The sequence below is a fragment of the Peromyscus maniculatus genome, chromosome 2 (genome assembly GCF_049852395.1).
Source record: "Peromyscus maniculatus bairdii isolate BWxNUB_F1_BW_parent chromosome 2, HU_Pman_BW_mat_3.1, whole genome shotgun sequence".
Classification (NCBI taxonomy): domain Eukaryota; kingdom Metazoa; phylum Chordata; class Mammalia; order Rodentia; family Cricetidae; genus Peromyscus; species Peromyscus maniculatus.
The window spans coordinates 156,704,439-156,730,433 of NC_134853.1; the positions used below are offsets into that span (position 1 = coordinate 156,704,439).

General features: G+C 43.8%; 1 protein-coding gene across 44 annotated transcripts in view; it reads left to right on the plus strand.

Annotated features, from left to right (window-relative positions):
• The window catches only part of Eif4g3 (eukaryotic translation initiation factor 4 gamma 3), a 233,953-nt gene that overhangs the window by 58,116 nt on the left and 149,842 nt on the right, over window positions 1–25,995 (plus strand). For 39 of the 44 annotated variants that reach the window (XR_013049417.1, XM_076565487.1, XM_076565482.1 and 36 more), the window contains one exon: window positions 15,419–15,547. The exons of 3 other annotated variants lie outside the window; for them this stretch is intronic. The gene's annotated coding sequence lies outside the window, so the exon portion shown is untranslated. Of the gene's footprint in view, window positions 1–6,521; window positions 6,638–15,418; window positions 15,548–25,995 lie in introns of all 44 variants that reach the window. 2 more of the 44 variants (XM_076565490.1, XM_076565495.1) reach the window with 1 other exon arrangement.

Genomic DNA, 25,995 nt, shown 5'->3' on the forward strand with positions numbered 1-25,995 from the left:
TGAACAGTTGTGCTAGCGTATTCCGGAGGAGAGGAGAGACGGCAGATGGGGCAGGCAGGAGCTAATCTGCAGGAGGTTTGTGGTTAACTTGCTGTAGTGTGGCCGTGCAGTAAGTCTGTCATGTTGCAGAATTTTGCCTTCTGTATTTAGAGAAATCAGATTTTGTGACTGTTCAGCCAGTGAATAATGTGATTGTAGTTAGACGTAGTAATTGAATAGTGATTGCTCTCAGGGTGGAAGTCTGTCTTCAGGGTGACCAGAAAGAAGGCTTTCCTACTAATTCATTTTCAAAGATTGCTGTGTGCTGCTTAAGTTGCTCTTCAAAGAGGAATTGCTTTCATGCTGTCACAGTCTTGATCCTTGTAGGCAGTTTACACTTTCTATATCTATCATCAAGTCCCGGTTCTTCCATCCTGTAGCTGGATGTAATGTTCCCCAGCCACTGAGTACTGAGTAGACCCGCACATCAGTGGAGGTCCTATGGCAGAGGAGCCTGACCTGGCTCAGTCAGTTCTTATTGGGCAGTAGTGCCCAGCCAGGTGGGAATCTGCTTGATTGCTGTCACCTACAGAACAGTCCATTGTTGTAAGACCAGCCAAGTGGTGATTTATTTACACACACAGAGACAAAGCTGATGCCCAGCGCACTGCGCACGTTCAGAATATGCACATCGGTAACTTTTGAGAACTCATAAGAATGGCAAGACAGCTGGCATTCATCCCGAGAAGACCGAGTCTTACTAAGTAGCCAAGGCTACCCTGGAGCCCACTATTCTCCTGCCTCAGTTGCCCAAGTGTTAGGGTTTGGGTGTGGCCATGGGTCTCCTTTTGTCTCTGTTTTTGAGGCAGGGTTTACTATATAGCTGAAGCAGGGACTAGATTGAACTTAGACCGGCCTAAAACTGACGGCATCTTCCTGTCTCAACCTCCCAAAATTATAGGCATTTATAGATAAGAGCTGTCATGCATGCTTTTTGGGTACACATACGTGTGTGTGTGTGTGTATGTGTGTGTGTGTGTGTGTGTGTGTGTGTGTGTGTGTGTGTGTGTGTGTGTGTGTGAGTGATATGTGTGATATGTCTTCCATTTGTGTGCATGTTTGTGTATTGGAGTGTCTGGACTGAACCTGTGTTTGATCATGTAGACACCAATGGTTAATGTAGGGTGACTTTATTGCTTTCTACTGACTTATTTATTCATTTTCGTTTGTTTGTTCATTAGACATGGTCTCACTATGTAGTTCTGGCTGTCCTCGAACTCACTATGTAGACCAGACTGTCTCTGCCTCCTTAGTGCTGGGATTAAAAAATGTACTACTGTTCTGGGTTTCCACCTTGTCTGTAGTAGAATATTTTAAGGTGTGATACTTTTGTTTATGTTGCACTTGTTTAACTGTGAAGCTGTGTTACTGTGCCTGTATTAAACACCTGATGGTCTAATAAAGAACTGGCCAGTAGTGAGGCAGGAGAAAGGATAGGCGGGACTGGCAGGCAGAGAAAAGATACAGAGGGAGAAACCTGAAAAGAGGGATAAACCTAGCAGCCAGAGGAGGAGGAGGACTCCAGGGGCCTGTCACCCAGCTACACACCAGCCACGGAGTAAGAGTAAGATTTACAGAAGTAAGAGAACGGGAAAAGCCCAGAGGCGAAAGGTAGATGGGATAATTTAAGTTAAGGAAAGCTGGTTAGACACTAAGCCAAACTAAGGCAGGGCATTCATAAGTAATAATAAGCCTCTGTGTGTGAATTTATTTGGGAGCTAGGTGGCAGGCCCCCAAAAAAGAGTAATAAAATAGCCAACAGCACTTGTCTTCCGAGGGAGTCTCTCCCTGAGCCTGGAGCTCACTGTTGCAGCTTGTCTAGCTGGCCGCGAACTCGTGGAATGCACTATTTTTGTGCCCCCAGGCACTGCTCTTTTGTGGGTACTGGGGATCCAGACTCAGGTCTGCTGACTGCAAGCCAGAGCAGATGTTTTCCTAGTAAACCTCTCCCTGTCCTGAAGTCCCTCTGAAGTCCGCCTGTCTGCACCATCGGCCCTCACTCAGGCTGTTGTCACCAGTCTGCGTCTGTCTGCCGGCTTGTCTTTGGATCTGCCAGTGAATGACATTTATGAAGGTTTAGATTCTTCGTTAATATTTCATGTGGATTTCTCATTAAATGTTAAATCAGAGACCTAATTAAAATATTATTTAATATGTATTTGCTTGATTTTCCTCCTTCAGAAGAAGGATTAACCTTGGAAATGTAAAGGAGTGCTCAGCTGGTAAATGCCAGTTAGGAATGGCGTTCAGGGTTCTCAGATAAGACTAGAAAGAATCTGTGTCAGAGCACTTTGATAGTGTTTCTCTAAGCTGTGGAATATTCCATCCCCTGAGCCATTTTATAAAGTGTCCCATGAATCATTGCTCAGAAGCAAAGCAACTCCGTGGAACGGTAGTGGCCAGACAGGTCCTCAGGAGTTGGAGGGGCTGTAAGTACTGTACTGAATGAAGGTGCAGTTAGTTTCAGGAAAAAAAAAATAGACATAAGATGTTAGAGGGTGGATGTATTACTGTTACACATTGGTGGCATGAGTGGAGCGCTGATTTTTAACAGTAATTGGGTAGACACTGGCCAGTGTACCTTGCACTTGATGCTGTTTTCGGTTTTGTGAGCACGCCTGGCTGTCTGGGACTCCTGCAGGCCACAGCTTGAGCGGGATGGACAGTTTTGGGCTTTGCCCATTGTGTTTCACTGTGACTCTGGGGCTAGGGTCCCAGTGCATGGTAGAGCCCTTGCTTGGTGGCTGGCGTTTGGGTTAGGTCCCTAGTACTGGAGGCTGAGTATGTATGTATAGTTGTTCAATTTTCATATAGAACATAACATAGAAGGGTATTTTATTTCTTTAGGTTTTAAAGATTCTAAAGATCCATTGGATATATTAATTTTTAGAACTATAAAACCAGTGGTACAATTTTATTCTTTCAAGATGTATTTTTAAAAGTTTACGTGTATGGATGGGTCTATATGTCTGTGCCATGTGTATGGTAGTATCTTTAGAGGCTGGTAGAGGGCATTAGATCACCTGAAGCTGTAGTTACAGGTGGTTGTGAATGCTGGGAACAGAATTCAGGTCCCTCTGGAATTCAAAGAATAACAATTGTTCTTAACCTCCAAGCCATCTCTCCAGCCCCTTTATACTTTTTATTTATTTGGTTTTTTGTTTGTTTGTTTGTTTTTTGAGACAGGCTTTCTCTGTAACAGCTCTGGCTGTCCTGAACTCAACTTTGTAGACCAGACTGGCCTCGAACTCTGTCTCATCCACCTGCTTCTGCCTCCCAAGTGCTGGGATTAAAGGCCTGCACCACCACTGCCCAGCATTTATTTGCTTTTTTTGACACAGGGTCTCTTTCTGTAGTCTTGGCTGTCCTGGAGCTCAATATATAAATCAGACTGGCCTCAAGCTTCCAGGGATCCTCTTGCCTTTCCCTCCCAGGGTGCTGGGATTAAAGAAAGGCGTTAGCCATCAATCCTCTTTAAATAAACATTCTTTAATTTTTAATTAATAATATTCCATAATTAAAAAATATTCCAAAAAATACAATCATGTGTGAAGTAATTATTTTAAACTTCCTCAAGGAAGAGACTTTTGAAAGTCCAGCTCAGGGCTGTGTGTGTGTCTATTTTTTCCTTCATTATTAAGATGTTATACATGGCCGGGCGGTGGTGGCACACGCTTTTAATCCCAGCACTCGGGAGGCAGAGCCAGGCGGATCTCTGTGAGTTCGAGGCCAGCCTGGGCTACCAAGTGAGTTCCAGGAAAGGTGCAAAGCTACACAGAGAAACCCTGTCTCGAAAAAACAAAAAACAAAAAACAAAAAAAAAAAGAAAAAAAAAAGAAAGAAAGAAAAGATGTTATACATGTACATACACATGTGTGAAAGAGGCCTAGTATTTAAATGTATGATTCTGGTAGGTTCTTAGGCTATGATAGCTGACTTGGGTGGGAAGCTTTATGGAAGAAACGCATTGCAATTTGAAGGTTGGTCAGACATTTATCTGGAGTGCTAATTGAGTTCTAGTACAAGCAGGGTAGTCAGAGTGTGAAACGTTTGGCTCAGACAGGCTTTGGGGAAGGATTCTTTCCTCTTCTTTGCTTGTTTATTTACACATTTTTAATTTTTTTTTTTTTTTTTTTTTTTTTTTTTTTTTTTTTGGTTTTCCAAGACAGGGTTTCTCTGTGTAGCTTTGCGCCTTTTCCTGGAACTCACTTGGTAGCCCAGGCTGGCCTCGAACTCACAGAGATCCGCCTACCTCTGCCTCCCGAGTGCTGGGATTAAAGGCGTGCGCCACCACCGCCCGGCTATTTACACATTTTTAAAAGAAGGGATCCAGTGTGTAACCTTGGAGAACCCAGAATGCCATCTGTAGACCAGGCTGGCCTTGAACTCACAGAGCTCTGTTTGCCTCTAACTCCCTAGTGCTGACATTAGCAGGCAAAAGTTAGCACTTGCTTTTGTTTTTTCTGTGCAGGGTAGGTTCCAGATAAGAAAGGGCAGTGGAGAGGGAGGTTCCTTCATCTGCCTAGACCTTAGCTGGGAACTCAGGGTGCACTCACACAGGGAAGCGCAAGCTGTAGAACGTGGAGAAGAAAAATAGTTTTGGCCTCACTGAAAATGGAAAAAGCCCAAACTAACTGGCAACACCTAAACAAAAGCAGACTCCTCTGACTGAGGCAAATCAGAAAGTCGTATGTGCACCACCACAGTCTGCTCCTCTGTCATGTTTGAAACACTGCCTGGGAAGTTCTGTGTTTTCTTTTTATTCTTTTCTCTTTTCTCCTCCTCCTCCTCCTCTTTTCTTTCTTTCTTCGTTTGTTTGTTTCTTTCTTTCTCTCTCTCTCCTTCCTTCCTTTTCTTCTCTCTCTCTCTCTCTCTCTCTCTCTCTCTCTCTCTCTCTCTCTCTCTCTCTCTCTCTCTCCTTCTTTCCTTTCTTTTCCTTTCATTTTTCGAGACAGGGTTTCTCTGTGTAGCTTTGGAGCCTGTCCTGGAACTCACTCTGTAGTCCAGGCTGGCTTCGAACTCACAGAGATCCCTCTGCCTCTGCCTCCCGAGTGCTGGGATTAAAGGCGCGCGCCACCACCACCTAGAGATACTGTTTTCAAGTTCCTTGTCCTGAGGGAAAGCGGAGAATGTTCTGATAAAAGCAAGCCAACAGTGCCTTTCAGTTTAAGGTTGGCAAAACATGGAAACTCAGCCATGGAGGCAGTGTTGAATTAAGGAATTAATGTCTTGAGATGAGATTTAGCTTGAAATTATACACATGAGCAGAACCCATGTAATTGAAAAGGGCACAGAGGCTTAGGCCATCGGAGTACGGTAGGGGACCTAACAGAATCAGAATATTGTTTGTTGAATTTTGAGGGCATGAATTGTAAGAGAGTTAAGGTGTGGCCTCAAATACAGTGCTGGTTGTGTACTGCCCTGATTCTACAAATCTGTAGAAAACAGCAGGGCTTGGCTTTGCATGTCTTTAATCTCTGCTCTTGGGATGCAGAGGTGAGGTGGCTCTCTTGAGTTCAAGGCCAGCTGGGTCTCTATAATATAGAGTTCCAGGTCAGCCTGGTTTGTATATCGAAAGACCTTGCCTCAAGACAAATAAAACCAAAAAAATATGTGGAAAGCTTAGGTAGTCATAATGTTGAATGTGTGCCTAAAAAAAGGTTTAGGTTACCTTTGGTGTGCAGTGTTGAGCAGATCTGTTCACACTGGGTACGTGATGGAAACAAGCATCTTTGTTTGAGGAGGTGAGTTCTTGGCTATCTGAAAATTTGGCAGAGTAGACTGCATCATTCCCCAGGGATTTCAAGCTTTCTTGTAGCCCGTGGGAACATCAGAAGAGTAGAGTACAGGAATGTAGGCTGTGGAGAGGGTAGACTGAGGCAGCAAAGGAAGTGCTTGTTGGGGAGAAAGCTCGGACCTCGATGTTTGTGGCAGCAGGCTGTGTTGGTCCACACTGGTCACACAGCATAGCATGTCCGTGTCCAGTAGGCTGTCTGCGGCTGAGCTGTGGTATGGTTCTATGGGCTGAAAACAGCAAGCAGGACACTGGGGTGCTGTACCAGCGTTGCTGGGGCCTTACTATCTGTAGGTCTGCATATTGATCCAGTTCCCAAGGTGCTGCCAAGGCCGCTAGTCTAGGGGCACACTGGAAACCGCTGCGTTAGATTAAAGCCCTCATATTGTCCCAGGTGTGAAAATCAAAATCATAGTACCAATTATTTCAGTCTGAAGCTGTCAGTTAGGATTTTAAAACCAACACTTTAAATGTTGGTAACAAACACAATAACTATCGTGTTTGAACACTTTATACCAGCATTGTGAAGCCAACATCATTTAATGGATTACATAAATAGGTTCACATGCTAACCTTTATTTTATATTTTATTTTTTAATTTTTTTAAGGTTAAGAAAAAGTATTTTATTGAGTGTACTGCAGGAGTGCAGTGGACTGGTCAGTAACTAGAGTTCTGCTTGCATCATAGGGCAATGGGCTGTAAGTGTCTCCATTCGGGAGAAGTAGCATTATGGTCAGGGTGTTTCCAGATGTGTGATTGACACTATTTGAAGGTGGACAGCCCAGATTGTACAGTTCTGCAAGGTCAGTTTGAATCACTGTGTAATTTCTTCCATTTAAATAAGAGCCATGTAAGACACTCCGATCTGTGCCATTGCAAGACAGGTCTTGTTTCCCTTTTGCAGAAAAAGAAACTAAATTTTTTTGGATTTATTTATTTTATGTGCCCTTGGAGATCAGAAGAATGTGTCCAATCTCCCAACTGGATGTGAGATGGTTGTGAGCTGCCATGTGGGTGCTGGGATTTGAACCCAGGTCCTCTGCAAAGAGCAGCAAGTGCTCTTAACCACTGAGCCAACTGTAGTCCAAAAAACTAAATTTTTATGCAGCTACACCAATACTCAAGCCTGGGTCTCTGACTCCAAGATCAACATTCTTGATGCTGTTTGGCCTACTTACAAGATTCCTGGAATAAATGTTTAAAGTCTGCATGTTTCCGTTGTAAGTTTTTGTCTGGAAGGTAATGATAAGTCACTTAACCTCAGGATGGGGACTTTAGTGACACTGTTCTGTGACATGTGCTATTCCAGAGTAATTTAACAATATGATTTTGATGACACATTCGAATTTATTATTTATTGTTGAATACTAAGCACAGAGCTCCACTGGTACCCTGTAATTAAAACCAGTTGCATTGGGTCAGTTATGTAACTGGGTCATGAACAATGTGAGGGCAGCAGGAACAGCAGAGTGTAAGTGTAAAAGTCATGTTTTAAGATGGAAACTGCCCGAGTGGTGGTGTCACGGGCCTTTAGTTCCAATGCAGAGGCAGAGGCAGGCAGATGTCTGTGAGTTTGAGGCCAGCCTGGTCTATAGAGTGAGTTCTAGGACAGCCAGGACTGTTACTTAGTGAAACCCTGTCTCAAAAAACCACCAAACCAAATCAAACCAAACAAAACCAAACCAAAAAAAGATGGACCTGACTCCGAGGCAGCCCTTACTACATTCAGTGGTAACTTCCAGTGCTCCTGCAGCTCTGCCCTTGGGGGAAAGCCAAGGCCCTTGACAGTGAGCTTCTGAACTTGTGAAAGAGAACGTGCTGTCCTATTGGCTGGACACAGCCTAGAGCCCAGCTCTTGGGAAGCTGAGGCAGAGGATTGTTGTGAGTTTGAGGCCAGTCTAGGCTACATAGTTACAGGGTACTCTACCTTTGTTGTAATGTAAGACCCTGAGTCAGAAATCCCAAATCATAAGAAATCAAAACTACAATAATAAATGAACTGTTTTCAGATCTTCTTTTGACCATAGGGACAGCAAAAAACAAAACTGAACAATATCAATGTAAGTAATCCTTGAAAAAGACATGGGGCTTGAGCCGGGCGGTGGTGGCGCACGCCTTTAATCCCAGCACTCGGGAGGCAGAGGCAGGCGGATCTCTGTGAGTTCGAGGCCAGCCTGGACTACCAAGTGAGTCCCAGGAAAGGCGCAAAGCTACACAGAGAAACCTTGTCTTAAAAAAAAAAAAAAAAAAAAGACATGGGGCCGTCATTGTCAGCCTGTGGAGTGCGATTGTGCATAGCTTTTCTGACTGATGGACTTTCTTAGTAGGATCGAATCTCCTGTCTCTGTCTTCAGGACAGTAGTTGTAGTAGATGGAGTTAGACTCAGATTTCAGTTGTCTAGGTTACTGTTAGCACTGAGAGAATTGAGACCTACCTACCATGTTGTAAGGCTGCCTTGGCCACCTGAGGTGTTCATGAGTTGTTAAGCTAAATAAATCTAATCCCTAAGTAGCCATAGAACAGGTATGATATTTTGAATTAATGTCATAGTGCAATAATAGTTGTATTTAAATGCCCAAGAGGGCACTTGGTGACAAGCAGGCCACAAGTGCTCACTGAGTTTGTCCCTGAGGACTGCACAGGAACAGATTAGGAGAGCCGCGCTGCCGCTCTGCAGGGCTGCAGACACACGGGGGACTGCCAGCGTGAGTCCCCCTCCTCTGCTCATCCACTGGCTCATTCTGGCCATTTTTATTTAGGGTGGGCAGGTGTCAAGGTTTTGCTAGGAGTCTTAGGCTGGCCTCAGTCTGGCTTTGTATCCCAGACTAGGGTTACAGATGTGTGCCACACTCTGACATCTTATATGGAATTTTATAGACCAATGTGGAAACTGCCAAGTTCCAGATAGCAGATTTGAAATGATATATACTTGCTAGAAAAATAGAAATCCACATTAAAATATAAGGGGTGGGGGTGCTGCCCCATCTGGCTAATGAACTCATGCCACCCATTTTTGTATTATTTTTTTCCTTAGCCTGGTGAGATGGCTCGGCCGCTAAAATGGCTTGCCAAGCACATCTGGTGCCTTGCATTTGATCTCCAGATCACCACGTTGGAAGGAGATAACTAACTTGTCAGAGCTGCTCTCTGAGCTGCACACGATGCCTGGGTGCCTGCACTTGCACACACCATTCACACACAGAAAAAAGACAAAACGCTGGAGATAGACATTTTTTTAGGATGTAGTTATTTGTTTCCCAATTGACTTGGTTTTTTTGTGTGTGATTATTTTACTGTCACAAATGTAATAGTCAGATAGCAGATTCATAGCCCTACATTTGTTTTTTTTGATTAAATAGTAACAAAAACATAAAGGGAACTAAATTGTGATACCACTTCATTTTCTAGAGAAACACCTATATTTTAGAGGGAAGTGTTTTTTTGTAGACAGAAAATGTGCATGCTAAACTATTAAAACTTTTAAAATTTTGAATTGTTTCTGGTGTGCTTGATGGATATATGTGGACATGTGCATCATGGTGCACACTGGAGCTCAGAGGACAGCGTGTGGACCTGATTCTCTCCTCCTACCTTTACATAGGTTCTGGGGATCGAACTCTGGTTGTCAGGCCTGTGTGGCAAGCCCCTTTGCCCACTGAGCCATCTTAGCACCCTTAACTCATACTTTCAAACACAGCTTACAGTCTGCATTTTTCTTAGCCTATCTTATATATTGTTTTATGTAGAATTGTGCCTTGTTTTAGTAGACCATGGATGTACCATAAGATACTGAAAGAAATAATTTCTAACTTTGAGGCATATTGAGAAGAGACTTTTTTCAGGGAAAAGATGTAATCAATATTCTTGCTGTTCTCCTCTGCTTATTACTGTTTCTCCAGTCATGACATTTGCATTACTCCAATACTTACTAAGCGGGGAATTATAAGGTCTCAGGTTGCCTAGCTGGCCTCAACTCTAGCTGAGAATGACCCTGACCTCCCAGTCCTCCTGCCTGAGCCTCTTGAGTGTTTGTGTCACTGTGCCTGCTTTTATGCAGTGCTGGGGATTGACCCTAGGACTTTATGCATGTCAGGCAAGCACTCTGCCAACAGAACCACATCCCCAGCTCTATATCAGTATTGTATTTGCAAATTATACTGTGTTGAGTACCCGTGCTTAAAGGTCTTTGCTGTCTTACTTGTCTATGCTGATACTTAAAAACCTTATTGGCATTTGTCCATCTTAATAAAATGATCAGAATAATGGAATACATATGGTTTGTAAGAAATAATACAGAAGGATTTCTGACAAAAAAACAATTTCCACTTCATTCTTTTGTTTAGACAGAGCCAGTTGGGAGCATTTTACTTTTGGTCTCTGCCATTTTTGTAATAGTTTGAGTTTGAAAGGTTCCCAAAGCCTCATGCTAAGGCTAGGGTTGCCAGTAAGGGATTGAGTCATGAGGTCATAATGTTTTAGTATATGAAAAGACATTGCAGTAGGCGGGAAATCCGTCTATTAAACACTACATTAGATACTTTCTAAGATGTATTGTTTTTATACCTAGGAAAGTGAAACACAGACACACAGTTTCTCTCTTTGTATTCAAGATAAAAGCAAATTTGCATGTAAATGAATGGTTGAACTTAATTGTTGTAAGAATTATATCTTAGCTGGGCGGTGGTAGCTCATGCCTTTAATCCCAGCACTTGGGAGGCAGAGGCAGGTGGATTTCAGTGAGTTTGAGGCTAGCCTAGTCTACAAAGTGAGTTCCAGGACAGACAGGATTGTTACACAGAGAAACCCTTTATTGGAAAACCGGGAAAAAAAAGGAAAAAAAAGAACTTATACCTTGTCTGAATGTTTGATACTACAGGACACAGAGATCATTTTCAGAAGTGATTGCTATTTTGATCTTATCATCTGGTTTCAATTTTGAGAGCACTGCTTTGCATAAATAATAGTATAGAGGTGTAGAAGTAACCGTCTTATTCAGTAAGAAACACAGAGCCAATGCAAAGATGAAAGCCTAAGAGGTCAGAGCTAAGAGCCTTACCCTTCACTCTGCAGCTATCCTCTTCAGCCAAGAGAACTACTTCCTGTGTGTTTGTCTTTATAAAGACTTTCTGTTCTGTCTTCTCATTGGTTGTAAACCCAACCACATGACCGCCTCGTCACTGCCTGTCTGTACAGACCTCCAGGTCTTCTATGGTTGGTATTGAGATTAAAGGCGTGTGTCTCCATGCTGGCTGTATCCTTGAACACACAGAGATGCGCCTAGCTCTGCCTCCCAAGGGCTGGGATTAAAGGCGTGCACCACCACCGCCCAGCTTCTGAGATGGCTTGCTATTAGCTCTGACCCCCAGGCAACTTCATTTATTAACATACAAATAAAATCACATTTCAGTACAAATAAAATATCACCATACAGAGGTATCATTGCTTCATTGTTACTTTCATTATCAAAATAAACAGTTCATCTGCTTCTTTGGTACAGCCCTTGTAACTGAACCCTTTTCTGAGTTCATCATAAAACATATGGAGTCTGCTTGTTTCTGTGCTTAAGCATGACTTGAGGATTCATGGAAATGCTTCTTTAATCCCCCCATCTATTATCTCTGTCTGTCTGTCTGTCTGTCTGTCCGTCCGTCCGTCTGTCCATTCATCCATCCATCCATCCATCCATCCATCCATCCATCCATCCATCCATCCATCCATCCATCCATCTAAAATATCTATCTAATCTGTCTGTTTGTGTATTTTGTTTTTGCATCCCAATCAAAGTTTCCCCTCCCTCCCCACTTCCTAATTACCTCTACCCTGCACCTCATCAGTCCTCCTCCACCATTTCTCTTTGGATACAGGCTGGCTTCCCATGGAGATCAGCCAGCCACTGTATATCAAGTTGCCGTGAGACTAGGCCCCTCCTCTTCTATTAGGGCTGGATGAGGCAGTCTGGTAGGAGGAATGGGGAATTGCTTGTTTTATAAAAGGTCAAGATGTACTGAAATAACTGGGATTGCAAGTAGTCCAACCTAATAAGTGTAGAACAATAAAAGGGAGAAAGCCCTCCTCTCTACTTCCTCCCATCGTCTGTTCTTCCTTCTTGTGGATGGATGGTGATAGCAAAATTTGAAAACTGTCATGCTGTTAAATATGTCTTAGTATCCACCGTGCTAGTTTATTTAGAAAACACTATACACAGTTTACATTTCCTCCGTGTCTGTGTGTGCGGGTGTGTATGCTACACGGCACACACACAATGGATGACTCTTCTGTCCTTCTGCCTTATGGGTCTCAGATACCAAACTGGAGTCTCTGGGCTCTGTGTGCCTTAACCACTGGCCATCTTGACAGACCCATACTATTTCTTGAGTAGATCAGCTTTCATTATTTTCTAGTATCCTTTTGTTTGGGGAAATACATGTTCTGACGGAAGAGCTAGAATGATAGGAAACTAGTGAGGGCTATTACATCTGAAAGCAAAGTTCAGGCACCTGTCGGTCACCCCGGCTAAATGTGGCCATTTTGTGTGGGACTGCACCCATCTGAATGTTATGACTTGTTTTTGTATTTCTTTTAAAGAGCTATTTATTTTATGTATGTGTGGGCATTTTTCTTGCATGCATGTTTGTGCACTGTGCATGTGTGTCTACTTGAAGTAGGTCAGAAGGTGTTGGATTTCAGTGAGTTTGAGGCCAGCCTAGTCTACAAAGTGAGTTCCAGGACAGAGAGGATTATTACACAGAGAAACCCTTTGTTGAAAAACCAAAAAAAAAAGAAAGAAAGAAAAAAGAAATTATACCTTGTCTGAATGTTTGATACTACATGAATTGAAATACACAAATGGATAGATAGATAGATAGATAGATAGATAGATAGATAGATAGATAGATGATAGGTAGATAGGTGGATGATAGGGAAATGAAAGAAGCATTTCCATGAATCCTCAAGTCATGCTTAAGCACAGAAACAACCCCTAGAATCCATCTGGCCTTACAGATGGTTGTGAACCACCACGTGGGTGCCAGGAACTGAACCGGGTCCTCTGCAAGAGCAATAAGTGCTCTTAACTGCTGAGCCGTCTCTCCAGCCCTTTTATGTTTTATTATTTGGCCTTTGGAGATAAGATCTTTCATTGTGGTACGGAGTGACCTGGAATTCTGTGTATAGCCCTGGCTACCCTTGAATCCTTGATCCTCCTGTCTGGGATTACAAGTGTGGCCCACCAATCAGGCTTAGAGTAAAGTAATGGATGGTGACTTTGATAGAAGCTACATGCCCTTTGCCTTTATAGGGACAATTTATTGTTGAAAAAGAGACTGATTTACTTGATGGGACTCTGAATGATGTCATATTTTTTTCATAAATATTTTCTTACTGTGCTTAATTACATGTTTTCATCAGACATAAACACGTATGATGGAGTGCTTTGTGTGGGTCTTAAACATCTGAACTGCCTCAATTTCCTGATACTGTGGCGGTGACTCAGAGCTGCATTCACAGTGACTGCTTCTGTATTTCAGATAGAGTGGATGACTTTTTAGCTCATACTGTGATTGGAAAGTCAGCGGGGTTATATACGAAATCCTTAGTTTTGGTTTCTGCCTGGCCACACCCCCTAGTGATTATTCTTCCCAGATCTGTGTTTATGTCTGGCCACTGCCCCATGTTTCCTAAAAAAGGATTATCATGTTCAGGATCACGCCTCACCACACATTGTAATTATTATTTGAAAATGGTAGTATGTTGGGGTAGTTCTAAATTATTGTATTTGACCAAATTAGTTAAGACAGTGTTAGATGAATTGATGTACTTAATGAACAGTTTAATTTGCATTATTTTTATGATTTGCTATCAAATGTCATTCATTGATTTTGTAGGAGATTATTTTTAGGGAGAAATTTTGAGGGAAAACTCACAAGTCAGCTGGGCTGTGGTGGTGTATGCCTTTAATCCCAACACTTAGGAGGCAGAAGTAGGAGCATCTCTGTGAGTTCAAGACCAGCCTGGTCTACAGAGGGAGTTCCAGGACAGCCAGAGCTACACAGAGACTCCTGTCTCAAAAAAAAAAAAAAAACAACCCTCACAAGCCTGTTGCAGTTTTCAGTAAGTTCAAGATTTCAGAATGTCTAGGGGAGCTGGGGGTATTAGATTCCGTGTGTGTGTGTGTGTGTGTGTGTGTGTGTGTGTGTATGTGTGTATGTATGCGTATGCATGACAGCATGCATTCCTGTGCCCGAGTGAGTGGAGACCAGAGGCTGATAGCTGGCCCACTCATGGCTGTCCACCTTACTTTTGGAGGCAGAGTCTCTTAATGAGCCTTGGGCTAGACAGGCAGACTGTTGAGCTTTGGAGCTCCCCAGTTTCCATGCCCTTCTCTCCCCCAGAACAGGGGTTTACAGGCACGAGTCGCCATGCACCCTTTTTGTGGGTGCTGCAGATCAAATGTGGATGGGTCTTCATGCTTCTGTAGCAAGGACTTTACTCACTGAGTCAATTGAAAATACATTTAATACATCTGATCAAGCAAACCATACAAGAGTAGCGCAGCCTGCCTTGCCTGTCCTCAGAACATTTATATTAGCCTGTAGTCAGGCAGAGGGCTTTCTAACAGTGCTTGCTCTTACGTAATTCATCGACTTGTAGGTGTGCTTTCGTGCCATCTACAGTTTGGGAAGTGAGTTGGGAGCCAGTTTTAATTGGGAAATATAACTGCTTTTGTCCATGTCTTACAGTTGTTTTGGTTTGAGACAGTGTACTGGAGCCCAGGCCAGCCTTGAATTTGAGCTTGCTATGTAGCCACAGATGACCTTGAACTCCTGATCTTTCTACCTGTGCTTCCCAAGAGCTGGGGTTGCAGACAAGCACCGTCAAACCCAGTTGATGTGCTGCACGGGTTTGACTCCAGGCTTGATGGCATGCTAGCCAGAAGCTCTCTTCCAGCCTTTCCCTTTCTCTCGAGACAGCCTCTCTGTGTAGCACAAGACAGCCCTGATTTCAGCATTCTCCTGCGCACGCACTCCTCCAGAGTGTTGGCGTTATAGGAAAGGGACTGTTCGGAGCGTCTCCACAAACAAGTCATGTGATTCTCACTCATGCTACAGAAAAGCTGGGCCTCTGCAATCTCTTCACTCCCATAGCCATTCATTTCTTGTGTCTTTTAGAAAACACTTGATACAGTTTCAAGTTTCATTTCTTTTAACATTTTTTGTTTTAGGATTTTTGGTTTGTTTGGAGACTAACAATTTATCTTTTTTTTTTTTTTTTTTTTTTTTTTTGGTTTTTCGAGACAGGGTTTCTCTGTGTAGCTTTGCGCCTTTCCTGGAACTCACTTGGTAGCCCAGGCTGGCCTCGAACTCACAGAGATCCACCTGCCTCTGCTTCCCGAGTGCTGGGATTAAAGGCTGCGCCACCACCGCCCGGCGAGACTAACAATTTATCAAACAGATGGACATATTCATGTATTCTGAGATAGTAAGCCCCTCTTCAGTCTAGCACTTAGTTTATGTCCAGTTTAAACAATGATTTCAGCTGTACTTAGATCAGGTGATTAATCTACTGTTTTTTGATTTCCTCACAGGTAACACAGGTAGCAAGACAACCGGGACCCCCAACCCCTTCCCCTTACTCAGCACATGAAATAAACAAGGGGCACCCCAATCTTGCGGCCACGCCCCCGGGACATGCATCGTCCCCTGGACTCTCTCAAGTAAGAAATGCAGGTTTTCTTTTTAAAAGACATTTCCTGTAATCCTTGTATTTCAGTTTCTCTAAAGGCAACTCTGTTCACTCACGGTTAGCCCTCGAAGGCTTGGGTCTCTTGTTCTCTGTGTCTGCTGGCAGCTGGCACTTTATGCTTTTCATCTTGGAGTGATTAAAAAATATTTAGTTTTTATCATTTGTTTGAGAAATTGGTCAGTGACTCTAAAATTAATTAAGAAACTTGGGATGTGCTGAACCTGCCTTTCACTGTCCTCTGCCCTTCCCATTCCTTTCTGGTAGAGGGGACAGTGCTTGTCTCCTTCCGGGAAAGGCGGATGACCTTTTCTATGAGGTAACTTGAATGAGTTTTTTGTTTGTTGGTTTGCTTTTTTGCAGGAGTTCTTGGGTTTATTACATATTGGGGCTCTCACCAGGTTTTACTTGATGGGCAGGCAGCACAGACATTCATCCGGCTTTAGTGTATCTCAGGTCCTGCCCTAGATACCGTCAGCTGGTGATGATGCTGCGATCACATGCTCGTTTCCTTTGCTAAGAGTGGTCTAGAGTTAGGAAGTCTGTGGTGAAGGAACCTGGGTCCTCTGGAAGATGGACAAGTGCTTGTAACTGCTGAGCCATCTCTCCAGCCTACATTTAAAACTTACGTTTTCATATTTTAGGCTTTTTAGAACTTGACTATTGGGGAGCTTCTAAATTTAATAAAAACAATTGTAAAACTGGTGACATTTGGGGTTGTTAATCATAAACTATAGAATGTTCCCATCAGGAATTATAATTTGCTAGACCATAATCAGTCTGTTGCTCTATTAAGGACTATATGAATTAATTTGTCATGGACTCTGTGAAATATTTGTTTTTATGTAATAGAACTCTCAATTTTAAATATTTAAACCCTTACTTGTTTACTTAGCTTCTGGACAGAATCGTCCAACCTGTAATTAAGATGTATTAGTCTGAATCTCATCAAGACAGAAGTTGCAGCAGCTTGAGTAGAGAAATTGAATATAATGAATTAAGTATAACGATTGTAGTAGAGATGGATGGAATGAGAAGAAAGGACTGCAAGTGTGTAAGAAGGGCAGATGTGTGCAGAAGCCCCTTTCCTCGGCTGATGTTGAAGCTGTGACTCCTCATGGTGGAAGGGTCTCGAAACTGCTGCAGCGCAGTTGAGCTTGCTCGAGGTCCTTCCTCTGGAACCTGCTAGAAGCTTGTCCTGTGGGATGTTGGGAAGCTTGTTTCTCTTGCACTGATCTCTGCAAAGAGCTGCTGCAGTGCCAGTGGTCCAGGCCTTAGAGCGAGCGTGGGTGAACGGTTAGGAGTCGCCCGTGGTGGGAATTGGGCCCACAGCTGTGCTTGCTGCAGTTTCCTTGTCTTCTTCCTCACTGAAAATGTAAAACTCCCCAGTGACTCTCTAAGTCAGCCACACACTCAAATACAGCATTCACTCACTGCTCAGAAAATGCAAAAAGACCTCCTGAGCTTTGTGCCATTTTTTAGATGTGGTATATTAGTTTGCTTTCAATTTCTTTGAGAAAACACTGGCTGTCTAGGGTTCTTCTATTGCTGTGAAGAGACACCATGAGCATGGCAACTCTTATAAGGGAAACATTTAACTGTGGTGGCTCGCTTATAGTTCAGAGGGTCAGGCTATCATGGTGGGACATGGCGGTGTGCACGCAGACACGGTGCTGAGGTCAGCACCATGTTGATATGCAGGCCAAAGGGATAGACTATCTCACTTGGCATGGCTTGAGCATCTATGAGACCTCAAAGCCCACCTCTACAGTGACACACTTCCTCCAACAAGACCACACCTACTCCAATATGGCCACACCTCCTAATAGTGCCACTCTCTTTGGGCGCCATTTTCTTTCAAACCACCACACTGGCCAAAAGCAACTTGAAAGGAAAGAGTTTCTTTCAGCTTACAGCCTCCAGTACATCATTGAAGGGAGGTGGGGCACAAACCCGGAGGCAGGAAATGGAGCAGAGGCTGTGGAGAAACAGTGCTTACGGCCTTGCTTCCTGTGGCTTGTTCAGTTTCCATGCTTATAGTATCCAGGATCACCTGCCCAGGGATGGCACCACCCTGAGTGAGTTGAGCGGACAAGCCAAGGGGATGGAGGCTATGGTTGTCTGAATCAGAATGGCCCCCATAGTTCACATAGGGGTGGCCTTGTTGGAGGAGCTATGTCATTAGGGGTGGACTTAGAGGTTGCAAAAGCCCATGCCAGGCCTTGTCTGTCTGTCTCCTTCTCTCACTCCCTTCCACCCCACTTCCTTCCTCTTCCTTTTTCTCTTCCTCTCCCTATCTCCCACTCTCTCTCTCTCCCCCTTCGGTCAGGATGTAGCTCTTAGCCATCTCTCCAGTTGTTGTCAGGCTCCCGCCATGATGATCGTGCACTAACCCTCTGAAACTGTAACAAGCAAGCCCCAATGAAATGTTTTTGTACGAGTTGCCCTGGGCTGGGCGGTGGTGGCGCACACCTTTAATCTCAGCACTTGGGAGGCAGAGGCAGGTGGATCTCTGTGAGTTCAAGGCCAGCCTGGTCTACAGAGTGAGTTCCAGGAAAGGCGCAAAGCTACACAGAGAAACCCTGTCTCGAAAAACCAAAAAAAAAAAATCATTTGCAGCTGGAGAGATGACTCAGAGGTTAAGAGCATTGACTGCCCTTCCAGAGGTCCTGAGTTCAATTCCCAGCACCCACAAGGTGGCTCACAACCATCTATAATGAGATCTGGTGCCCTCTTCTGACCATGCTGTATACTAAATAAATAAATCTTTAAAAAAAAAAAAAAAAGAGTTGCCTTGGTCATGGTGTTTCTTCCCAGCAGTAGGACAGTGACTAAGACAGCAGCATCTTCTCAGTTGAGGTTCTCTGTTTTGTGTCAAGTTGACAGAGCATACCCAGCACAGGTATACAGTGTCCCCTTCCTGGTTCTGGGGAGGTTCTGGGCCCCGTTGAAAGGGAGTGATCCGGCCTGCTGAGTGGCCCTGGTGGAGATCTACCCTTTGGAGTGGGCTGTAGTTCTCCCTTTGTGCTGTTGAGGGAAAGCCGTTCTCAGGAAGGTTCTCTGCTACAAATCTGCCGTGTAGTTAGCGGTTGGCTGCTGAGCACTACTGCCCGCTGTACTGTACGGTGCATCTGGACAGAGCAAGTTGTGCCCATCCGGGAGCTGATCAGCAGAGGAACCCGAGTTTGGAGCCACTCTTGGGGTGGCAGGAGCCAGAAGGCAGTAGCTCCTGAAGGTTGCCTGTGTAGTGTCCTCTGTTGATGCTGAAATATTTATAGAGCCAGATCCTTTTTCCCATGACAGGCAAATAGGGCAACATTTGAGCTGAAAGGCAAGCAACTGACAGTTGGTAAATAAGGGGAGAGCGTCCTCCCCAGCCGAGAAGTTCGCTGTTTCAGTGTGTGATCTGACCAAGCAGCTGGCCGAAGCGCTTCAATTTCCCAGAAGTCAGGGCTTGTTAGGATTGCACAGTTTGCATTTCAGAAAGAATGTTCTTGGTTTTAGTCTCGAGGCCACAAGAGCCATCCTTTCTGCCATTTCGTCAGCTCTTAGACACTAGAACACATGAAGAGCTTGGAAGCAAGGAAAAGGGCTACCAGTTATTGTCTTAGGATCCTTTGTGGTCTGTCTGCTGAGATCACACCTAGTTTGATGAGTGGACCCAGTAAGTGGAGAGAGTGAGAGTGTGTATGTGTGCACACACACAGATGTTCCAGACAGGTGTGTCCCCTGAGCTATTTCCATAGTCCTCTTTTTACTCAATGTTGTGAGTTAGGGTCTCACTAAGTTACTCAGGCAGGCCTTGTTTGAGGCAGTCCTCTATTTCAGTCTCTCCCTAGCAAGAATTATAAGCTTTTGCCAAACTTTTAGTTTTGGTTTAGACCAAACTTTTTATCTTTTGATTATTAACATGACTGATCATTTTACTTATTGGTAGCTTTTATGTATTTAAAGTTTTCCATTTCTATGAGGAAAACATTTGTAGTTTCATGACTTTGACAAGTAGCCATACTATGTAGGGAAGTTAATTAATCTTGTTGTTAAAATAGATGAGTGTTGAATTTCCTTAAAAAAGAAATCAAAGTAAAATTTACAGTTTTTATGTTTCTTTTCCATCTTTTAAAAGGGACGATGGTGGAGCACACCTTAATCCCAGCATTTGGGAAGCAGAGGCAGGTGAATCTCTGTGAATTTGAGCACAGCCTGGTCTACAGAGCGAGTTCCAGGACAACCAGAGCTATTACACAGAGAAATCTTGTCTTGAAAAAAAAAAAAACAAAAAAAAAACCCCGAAGACTTTTAAATTTATGTATATACATTGTTTGCCTGAACATACGTGTGTTTGTACCACATGAATCCCTGGTGCCCAGGAGGCCACCAGGAGGGTGTCTGTCAGCCCTCTTGGAACTACAGTTAATGATGACTGTGAGCCACCTGATGGGGGTGGTGGAACAAGTCCTTTTAATGACCGACCCTTTCTCAGTCCCTCCCTCTTTTCCTCTTGCCTTTGGAGGGAGTGATGTGTGGGAGCCATCCTGGGGGCAGCTGAGGGCTTCTTGCTATCTGTAGTGCTGACAACATGCAGGCCCTGTTGGTACCAACTGCTGTTTGCTAGTTTTTGGTAATATATTATCATACTTAAAACACATTTGAAAAAAATTTTTCAGAAACTATTGTTCTTTTGTTCTTGTTGTTTGAGCCTGGGTCTTGTGTAGATCAAACTTGCTTGGAATTTACTATAAACAGAAGCTGGCCTTGAACTCACAATCTTCCTGCCTCAGTCTCTGATATGCTGGAATTACAGTATACTATCATATTCAGCTAGAACAGGTACTGTCATCTATCTGTCTACCCAGTTGTTGTTAATATAGGTAAATATTATCCTGCTGTTGTGATTCATCCATGTAATCCCAGCACTGAGGGATGAGTCAGCAGGATCAGGGATTCTAGGCCAAGTTTCCAAAAGAGAAGGAAAAAAAAATGAATAAGCTATAAATACCTGGAACAACCAAATGGTTTGTTTGTGGTATGTTGCACAATTGTGGTGGTTATTTGTTTTTGTGGTGGCTTAATGTGACAGAGCACCTGGGGAATTTCCACTCCCTTGTCATCTTCTGCCTCTCTCTACTGGACAGCTGCAGTTGTGGTTATAATGGAGGATTTTGCCTAGAGCATTTCTGTTGGTACCTCATCTGAGCACTTGAAAACTTACCTTGATCCCCCAGCCTGGAGCAGCTTTTGGGTGCTGATTTCATTGTGCTTTTCCTTGCATTGCATCACACATAGCTGCAAAAATAACCCAGTAGTTTAAATCAATTCCATGCTTGATTTTTTTTAAGTGCTGCTGTTCATAGTAAAAAAAACCCAGATTGCACACATTGAGCCCAAAGGTTGGAGTTCTGCTTGGCAAAACTGCATCATCTACACAGGCAGAATCCACATTAGAACCTCCAGTCAGGTTCCGTGTGTCATGGGCATCACAGGCACTCCTTTGTTGTCTTTTATGTGGGTCCCGCTTTGGATTGATGCTCCTCACGTTCACCTCAGTTCTGCCAGGAGAGAGAACACTTTTTTCTGGACACAACTAGGGACTCTTCTTGACACCCCCCCCCCCTTCTTGTCACTGAATGTTTTGAGAAAGTTATTTAAAACAAACATGCCATCCTGTCCCATGCAGGTTTCCCTCAGTGGACACTTGTACTTCCCATAGATCTGTCCTTCCCGTAAATCTGAGCGCTGCCGCTTTCTAGAACTAGTGAGACATGCAGATGGTTTGTTTGTTTGTTTATTTGTATTTTTTGATAGTCGCAGGTGTTGCTATTTCCACTCAGAGCAATCAGCCACATGCAGGTGAATCTTGGGAAGGAGAACTAGTGTGGGTAGTAGTTTGTCTCTTGTTTTGAATGCCATGCTGGGGATCAGCTTGTGATGCAGGTGCTCTGCCACTGAGCTAGAGTCAAAGTCCTGAAACAGATTACTTTTCTAGAGAACTAGGAATTCAGACTGTAGCTAGAGTTTTCCTTCCTTGCCCACAGTCAGGACAAATCTTTGTCACCTGCCAGTCCCACAGCTGCTCAGACCCAACCAAGTAAGCACAGAGACTTATATTGATTACAAACTGTATGGCCGTGGCAGGCTTCTTGCTAACTGTTCTTATATCTTAAGTTAATCCATTTCCATAAATCTATACCTTGCCACGTGGCTCGTGGCTTATCGGTGTCTTCACATGCTGCTGGTCATGGCAGTGTCTGGCAGTGTCTCTCCACCTCAGCCTTCTGCTTCCCAGAATTCTCCTCTCTCCCTGTCCCACCTACTTCCTGCCTGGTCACTGGCCAATCAGTGTTTTATTTATTCACCAATCAGAGCAATTTGACATACAGACCATCCCCCAGCATCAGACAGTTGGATTACTCCAAGTGCTGGTAGCATTTCTGGCAGAAATACTCTGCGCACTCATGCATGTACTGGAGCAGACTGTAGGGTGGACTGACGGGACCCCAGAGGAAAGGTCAGCAGAGGGAATGAGCACCCCACTCAGAGAGGAGCCAGGGGTGTAGGGAGTGGGGCAGGACAACTCAGTGAAGGCTTTAAAGGGAGCAAATAGGAAGGAAGGTTGTTTGAAAGTTTGTGAACTGTGAAGAACAGTATTTAACAGCTCCCTTTCTTCCATTTCTTTTGAGACAGGTTCTCATGTAACTTAGGATGGCCTCTAGTCCAGGCCTTCCTCTGCCTCCCAAGTGCAAAGATCATTTCTAAACTGTCTACCAGTTGATGGACCACATTTGCTTTTCCTACACAAAATAATCTGTTGAATTACACCCTCCTTTTCTATCTACTCAATAGATTTTTTCCCCATAGATGACCACTAATTACGTATATATATGAAATTAATATTGCCAATATTTTGTCATATTTTACAGGTAAGATGAGTGTCTTTTCTGTTCATTGTTCACAGGGCTCCATTTCCAGGCATCATTCTATATTACCAGGACTTTGTTATGTCTGAACACCTCTGGGATTGTCCATCCATTCCAAGACAGGCCTCACTGTAGTTGATGCTTGCCTTCACCAGATAACCTAATTAGTAAGAGCAGCATGTAGTTGACAAAATAATGTTGGGAAGAAAAACATCAAGGTATTTCAAAGAGAGAGGATTCAAAATATCCATTTATTATATTGACTAAATGATTAAAATGAGGCTGATGTAATGTAGAAATTAATACTGCAGGAAGCAGCTGACATCATAGAGCTGCAGAAGTGAAACGGAAATGGTGGTAGTGCAAAAGCCGGGTGTTTAGAGGATGCTTAGGAATGAAGTCCAGGACCAAGGTGGTGGGCTGCCTCAGTGCCCATTATCACAGGGTACCCTTCACCTCTGTAGTCTAGAGTTATGTGAGCTCCTCATTGCCCTTGGCTCCAATCCAAGTTATTCCTTAGTGTGAAATGTCCACTTTGTACTTTTTATTATTTCACTGATGATGTTCTTCTCTTAGCCTTAGAGAACTAAGAGGACATGGAGTCCAGGCTGTAGTTCCCTGTGTTCAGAGCATCAGTGCCTGACTCTGTTCTCAAGGCATCTGCTCAGGGAATGGGATTGCTAAAGAAGCATGTGGCAGTAGACTTTGTTTTTGTTTGTTTGCTTGCCTGAGAGTTTTGCAGTGTAACCCAAGCTGGCTTGCGCTCTCCATCCCCCTGCCTCATCCTTGCTAGAGCTGGGATTACAGCTGTGTGCCGCCATGGCTGTTCTTGCCTGTTGCAAAGTTTTTTACATTGTACACACATGAAGATGTTCTTCTTTTAGGATACTAGAGTAGGTTTAGAGAGAAATGTTTTGGGTTACCAAGTAGACAGTAATAGAAACCAGTATTTGAACAACAGCTCTCATTTGCCACTCCCCTGGAGTGAGGGAGGTCAGCTGTCTAGTTTCCATGTTTAGGAAGTGACTGAAATTCTGGCTGCTGTGAAGAGTTCATAGAGTACTTCAAGGTTCACACTGGAAATGGAGAAGTTGGGAACAGAAGTGATGACTCAGAAGCCAGCTGGCTCATTTACATAACTGTTTGCAGCCTTCAGAAGGGAGGAAGTAGCTGAGGCGCTGGAGGCTAGCCTGGGAAGATGAGCTGCATGGAGGGCTGACCTGCAGGTATCACTCTTGCCTTTTCTGCTTTGAGAATGGTTAAGGCATCTTGAGCATCAGTAAAGGCAGAAGGTTAAACTGTGGAGACAAATACCAAGTACTAGAAAGAGGGATTATAAAGCTTTGCATTATCTATATAAATTGAAAACTATCAAAAATATGGGTGCATACACAGAGATCTTTGTCTTCTGTTTAGCTTGTCCTAACTCTAGAAGTTGTAAGGACTAAAGACTTTCTTGAAGAGTGGCCTTCTCTGTAGGATCTTTGAAAAGGAAGGTGTCACACTGGATGATAGTGCTGTAAGGGTTCTCCGTCTTAAGGAGTCAGAAGTACAAATTCTAAAACACACCATATCTTGCTCAGATTAGAGACGGATGGTAGGCATATCTGACTCTGCAAACATTAAAATAATTGTAACTAAAATACCAAAAGCTGTTCTTCCCAGATCACAGAACTTGACTTGTTCATGGCAGAGCACAGGTAGTGTTTATAGATACTCTTATTTCCAGGTTGCCAGGAAGATAGCTGGATGGTCAACACTTAAGTTTTCAGGGCACCTTGTGACACACGTATGGTTATTTCCATTTTGTAGATTGAAACATTGATTTGATAGGTGGAATGTTTTGTCTCGCATCTTCAGATAGCATCCTTCATAAGCAGCCAAGTCAGCACCCCCAGTTCCTAGCTTTTATGTATTTTTTCTGGTACTGAGAATTGAACTTGGGGCATCACCCATCTGAGCTAAGTGCTCCGCCACTGAGCCACATTCTCTACCTGCAGCTCCCAGCTTCTTGACTCTCTTCCTTGTACGCTCTAATTCGCTGCTGTGCTTCAGGTTCGTTTTTAGAGTGCAAGACTTTTGTAACTCATTCTGCAAACACAACTGTCATTCACAATATGTCCTTTGAAATACTGTTTCTGGTCTGAAGATGTGGCTCAGCAGTTAAGGGCACTTGCTGCTCTTCTGGAGATCAAAGTTCATGTCCTAGCACCCACATCAGGCACTTCACACTACCTGTAACTCTACCTGTTGATCTGACATCTTCTTTTGACCTGTGGACAACTATACCCGTGTGCGCGCGCGTGTGTGCGTGTGTGTGTGTGTGTGTGTGTGTGTGTGTGTGTGTGTGCGCGCGCGCGCGCTCTCTCTCACACACACACACACACACAAAAGAGAAATGAAATAATTGATAATGTATTTTAGGATTGGGAGATGGCTCTGTAGATAATTGCTTGCTGTGCAAGTAGGAGGACTCAGTTCTAATCCCTAGCACCTACATAAAAAGCCGGTGTGATGGCTTTCAAGCTTTGGGAGGCAGGAACAGGAGGATCCTGGGGGCTTGTTGAGCAGCTGTCTAGTCAGTCGATGAAATCGGAGTTTAATGCGAGACCCTGTCTCAAGAAATAAGATGGAGAACAACCGAGCATGCTAACCCTGATGTCATGTCTGTCTTCTACACATGGGCATGAACCTGCTTGTACATACCTGTGGGCACACATGCTGAACACACACAAAAAGAAACAGTATATTCCAGTTTGTACGCAGTCAGCTTGAAACACCTTTGCTAAACAATTGGGCTTTATCAAAATTTATTTGCACAGGCCTGGCAGTGGTGGCCCATGCCTTTAATCTCAGGGAGGTAGAGGCAGGTGGATCTCTGAGTGCGAGGCCAGCCTGGTCTGCACAATGAGTTTCAGGGCAGTCAGGGCCACACAGAGAAACCCTGCCTCAAAAAACAAAAACATTTATCTGTTCAGCATTCAAAAATGAAGAAGAGTTGTAGGACCTATAGAAGATTATGTATATATTTTTTAAGATTATGTATATTGTGGCAGATGCATAGGATGAGAGCTGTCACTGCAGATAATTTTGGATGAAAAGTATCTAGACACTAAATAAAGGTGGGGCTAGCGGGAGAAGCAGCACAGAGAAGAGGGTGTCAGAGCAGGTGCAGGCCCAGCCGAGCAGATGCTGTGAATGTCTTCGGGTGCCTGGGGACTCAGTGAAGCAGCAGGATCTTCCTGCTGGCACCTCATGTTTCGTGGCATCAGAGAAGGAACTGGGCTTTGTAGGGTGAACAGTATAGTTACTGTTGTGAGACTGTGAAGCACCCAGACATCCATGGACTCTTGAGTGCCATCCTCTTAGATGAGTCTATCATTGCCCAGGGAAAACCATGGCATGTCACCTTGAACTAATTATACAGACAAAGTGGTTGTCTGTGGAGCTCCCTATGATGCTACTGCTCAAAAATGAGGCTCACCCCGTGGTTATTAGTCCCATC